This window comes from Phoenix dactylifera, unplaced genomic scaffold (genome assembly GCF_009389715.1).
Source record: "Phoenix dactylifera cultivar Barhee BC4 unplaced genomic scaffold, palm_55x_up_171113_PBpolish2nd_filt_p 000385F, whole genome shotgun sequence".
Lineage (NCBI taxonomy): Eukaryota > Viridiplantae > Streptophyta > Magnoliopsida > Arecales > Arecaceae > Phoenix > Phoenix dactylifera.
This window is the reverse complement of record NW_024067832.1, coordinates 353,412-359,072: the sequence shown is the minus strand read 5'-3', so window position 1 is coordinate 359,072 and position 5,661 is coordinate 353,412.

Here is a 5,661-nt window from a genome sequence, read left to right as displayed (position 1 = left end):
TCTTGTGAATTAAATATTTATAAATCAAGGCCATGAGTTGATTATGAATTTTGTCTCATCATATGAGAAATGCAAGTGGAATTTCATGAGAGGCCCAAATAAGTTTAGCCTAAAAGAAAAGATTCGAGATGATTGACTAGGCTCCTGAGTAAGCTAATCTAGAATCTTTTAATTATCGAAGCTTACAATGAATATCAACTTGTATATTGGAATTGTCAAGGGAAACTAGAATTGGCTTAGTTCAAATTTGGATTTAGAATATGATTACTTGATCATATGATGGTACAAATACGCCAACTATCTCAGGGGTTAATCATGACATAGTGTACTTGGGAAGCAAGGATAAAATTTTGCTTGGATATTATATATATATATATATAAATGTTGATGATATGAGATTATTAAGAAATTTTGGAAAATATTGATCAGAGTTGCACAACAAAAGCATGGTGGACTGAGTTATTTTAAATTGGATAAAAATGCTGACTGTGTTTTGGTAACATGTTATGATGAAAGACTATGTTGTTCAATAATGAAAGATTTTGTTAATAAGAGAAGGTGAATAGTATTGATTCTCAGGTCAATCATGATATAATTATGTTATCTCTTGGATAGACTTTGCTATTTTTAGGTATGCTAAGAAAATAATAATAATAATAATAATAATAATAATAAATTGAGCATATCATGACTCGGGTTAGTTGATTGTTGACCAAATACGGTCTAATTTGTTAAGTATCTGAATAAACTATGCATTATTTGCTCCCATGTTATGATTTATAAGTTTAATTTAAAAGCTTTGTGGCATATTGAATCATGGTATCAATACTTTGCCTTCTCAGACTTGCTTTTGTTATTTGATGCAAATCATTTTTGAGATAGACCATTGCTATCTAATGATCATTATTACATGTTCATTTTGTGAATTACATTACTAGCCATATAATGATTTGATTCTAAGGTTGGTTATCATCCTTTGAGCGATCAGCACACTACCATGATAAGTGTATGAGATCTATTTCGTTTCAAGTTCTATCCCAAATATAATTAATTTTAATCAATACGGTTGAGAATTGATGCTGATCCGATCTCAAGTGAACGTGCATCAAGATGATAATTTTAATCTGAGATTTTAGTTAGTCACTTATGAAATTTTTGATAATTGATCTAAAGCTATCTATCACACTGATTTTGATCGAGGAGAATGAGATCTTGGATTTGTATTACTCAATGGGCTGAGCATTTCTAAATTTGAAAGGCCTAGATCTCTCAAATTTTGAGGACGGAATTTTCTTAAGAAGGAGAGAATGTAAGATATTGGGCTGAAGCCGGCAGCCCCAGCCGATTTCAGCCCAATGCCCCTTTTGGAAGGGGCGTAGCAGGGGATCGCATCTGCACCGCGGTCGTCCCACGTCCACCTCGCGGCCGCACGCACGGCCGCTGATTTCGCCTCCGCCATAATTCCCGCGGCGGAGAGCCGTTACGATGGGGCTATAAAACCCCCCTGTCTTCCTTATGAGATCACCTGTGAGCCCTCCTCCGTCTCCTCCTCTTCCTCTCCTCCCTTCTACTCCTCCCTCTGCTCTTGCTTCCCAAGAGGCCGGTGTGCCGCCTCAGCTAACCACCACCATCACCCGAGCCGTATTCCCCTGTTTTACCCCCCCTAATCCGAGATCTATTTTGGCCGTCAGAATGCACCGCCGCTGGACCGAGCCACCCTCGGCCGTGACCCTCTTCTCCGTCAACCACTGGTAAGCCTCTTTTGCCCTTTATTCAGCATGTTTTCCTCCCTTGCTTTGGCCCCAAACTGAGACCTTCTCGGTTGCTTCTTCACGTCGGTTGCCGCAGCGGCCGCCGGCCGCCCTGCTCCTTCCTCCTTGTTCCCTTCTTCCCCTGTTCTTGGATGAATCGGGAAGAAGGGAGGCCATTTGTGGGCCGTGAGCAGGACTTTGGGTCCTGTTGGGCCATACCCATTGTGGGCCTAACTTGGGCCCAGATCAGCCATATTGGGCCCTATTTGGGCTGAACCCTTTGTGGGCCCAACTTGGGCCCAGTTCAAATCCGAAATTCGAAACCCGAAATCTGAAACCCAATAGCATTATTTTTTATTTTTCTTAGCTCTGAAATTAACAAATAAATTAATTAAATGTAAACAGGTAAACCTGATTTGCCTGCCTGAAGTAGGAGTTAAGCGAGAATAGGTAAGTAATTTAATGCTTCAAAGTGCATTTTCAACATCGTACCACTGGTGATTAGAATAGTGGTATTTGGACACCGTACTATCGGTGCTGAATAATAGTGGTGTTTGGCACTTTGTGCAATCCATGCCACTGGGTTACGTGGCCATAGTATATTATGTTCAGATTCTGGTATCATAGTTTTTTTGTAAAAATGATAATAAGTTTTGGAAAGAGAAAAACGATGTTATTTGTGATTTATTACCCAGTCATTATTTTGTATTTTGATCTGATATGCTTTGACCCCACTCTGGGGTATTTTGTTGCTTACTGGGCTAGTGTAGCTTATTATTTTGTTTTCTATTTTTCAGATCCAGAGACTTGATCGTACGGGATTGGGAGAGTGCGTTAGATTTTCCGATGATTCCTTCAGTTATTGACATTTTAGTTAGATTAGCTTCGACATTTGAATTATGTTGGCATATGCTATTTTGAAATTTTGTAAAACTGTTTTTGAATAACTTTAATTATTTATATAAATTTTAAGCATCTGTGATTGACCCTTAAATAAGCTTTGAATATTTGTATTTGCTCTGATATGTTCTGATGCCTTGCACACCTGTGCAACCCGCCGTGCGGGCGTGCGGCATATGCCGCGCCTCGGGCTCGGAGCGTGACACATACCATATTACAACACAACACAACAAAGTCAAAGACTCCACTTAGAAAAACATCACCAGATTTGATCACAAAATTTTGCTTCGCATGCAAAACCACAACTAGTGAGAAAATTTGGTCAACTTTTGTTCCCCCTTTGTTCTGTGAAAATTTAAAATGCTTATATGGTAGAAGGGCAGTTTCAAGAGCAGCAGCTTGGTTCAGAATACAGTCATCACTAAGAAGGGGCGAAACATTTGAAAAAGGTAGAGGCTAAGGTTGAATTCGATGAACTATTTTCTGTATAAGCCATCACTCCCTATGAATAATTGGGCTCATAATAACCAAAAGTAAGAAGGAAAGATTCTGCTTGGAAATGCCAATCTATGATCCATCAGTAGTGAGTTATTAAGTAGGTCATACATGATCGGTTCTTTCAATTTCAAAAATAAACCACGCAATAGTACGTATCCTGTAGGATAGTGATTACGGGTGTCGGTCCACAGGGATTGAAGAATAAGTTATTTTTCTTTTAAAAATAATCAAGAAGAAGGATTTGTGTTGCCCAGAGATGGTCACCCAAGAGGGGGGTGAATTGGGTGTTTTAAAAGCTTTTGACTAATTAAAAATAAAACACACGAATATATGCACTAAAGTAAAGAAGGAGGAATAAGAAAGGTCAATCGCAAACACAAGGTTTTATAGTGGTTCGGAGCTTCCACTGCTCCTACATCCACTCCCCAAATCACCTTTGGGAATTTTCACTATAATCCAAGATTACAGTACGGTAGTTTTGCGAGTTCACTACCCAACTCGTTGTTTTACACCGGGCTCACAACAAACCCTAAAACCCCCAATTTCACTTAGGCTTGGGACGCCTTTCCCTTGTACCAAGTCCCTTGACTGGAACAAGCACCACAATGAAAGAGTTTACAAAGGAAAAGTAAAGCTCTAAAAAGCAAATATGACAATTATGAACAATAGAACCCGGAAGAATCCTTTTGCCGTTGGAAGCGTGAGAAATGTTGATTCTTCCGATGTGGACCGCGTAGGGTTGAGTGTGAGCTTTGAATCCCGAGCGTACGTGAGAGGTTGAGCTTGAAATCACTTGGGAAGCTTGAAAACACTTGATTTCTTCACTTGAATGCACTCACTCCCTTGAACTTTTCTTACTTTTCTCTTGAATGATCTAGCTTTGGGTTGGTGAAGAGTTGTTGAGAACCACTTAAGAGGTCCCTTTTATAGCCCAAAAAAACAAATATAGCCGTTAGAGACAAAGTAAAAAGGATTTGAAATTCAAACCAAACCTGAAAAGCTGTCAGTCGCGTCCCAGGCGCTCCGGGGACGTCTCCGCTTCAACGAGAGACGTCTCGGCTACAAGATTTTACTTTTTACGTTGTCTGGGGTCGACTCGGCACTTTAAGGGGACGTCTCGGCTTGTTTGTACTTTTTGAATGGGGACGACTCCGCTGCTTTGGGGACGACTCCGCTTCTTTATCTCTGAAAAACATGTCCTCTGGAATTCCCTGAGAGAGTCGACTCCGCTCCTTCAGGGGACGTCTCGGCTTGTTTGCACTTTATGCATGGGGACGACTCCGCTGTCTCAGGGTCGACTCCGCTTCCTTATCACCGAAAAAACCATTCTCTGGAAAACCCTGAGAGAGCCGTCTCCGCTATCTTGGGGACGACTCGGAAAGTCTCCTTTTTACTTGCGGGGACGACTCCGCGTACAGTGGGGACGTCTCGCGCATATCTCTTGAAAATTGCCTTTCTGCCGCCACTGAGAGAGTCGACTCCGCTACTGAGAGAGTCGACTCCGCTAGCGCGAGGACGACTCGGCAGGTGCCGGGGACGTCTCCAAGTGTCCCAGTTCTTCCTGTTTGTGCCAGAGACGTCTCTGAAACTATCCGGAGACGTCTCGGCTGTCCCTGATCTGTTTTCTTTAACTCAAAATATTCTTCAATAAATTCATAAGGAATTATGGGAACTTGCCTAGACATTTCTTAACAATATTCTCAATTAATCACATGAATTCCTCAATTAAATTGTTAAGATAAATGGAATTATACTCTAGTGTTTTGTATTCATCAAAATCCATTAGGGGGTCAACAATCTCCCCCTTTTTGATGATGACAAAACACTGAGTATATGCAAAAATTTGAAGTTTAAACATATACACAGTATTTGATCAGATGTACAAGTATAATGTTTTGATTAGAGCTAGATACAGTGTGCATAATTGCATGGGATTGAACTTTATAGCTTTTAAGCAATTTTAGCATATCAACTGAATTTGAATCAAGTTAAAATGAAATATTGATGCTGAATTTGAATCAAGTCAATATTCTTCAATTTTATCTTTTCTAAATCAACTTTGGAGTATGATTATAAATTTTGCATTCCATATTCAATATCCATATTGGTTCTTTCTATATATCTATGCTGAATTTGAATCAAGTCAATATTCTTCAATTTTATCTTTTCTAAATCAACTTTGGAGTATGATTATAAATTTTGCATTCCATATTCAATATCCATATTGGTTCTTTCTATATATCTACTTCCCCTTTCAATTATATCTACTCCCCCTTTCAATATCTTCCATATTCAATATCTACTCCCCCTTTTTGTCATCAACAATGAAGGGGACAAATTATCATTAGGTGCTTAAAACTCAATTCATAGTATATTATAATTAACCACTCAAGGATATTCAAGTTATCTTTATTAAAGAGTTCAGCATTCATTTTACTCCCCCTTTGATATTCAGGTTGTGCTCCCCCTGTTTCATATGCTTTGATAAGTTGTGCCAAATTTGAATACATAA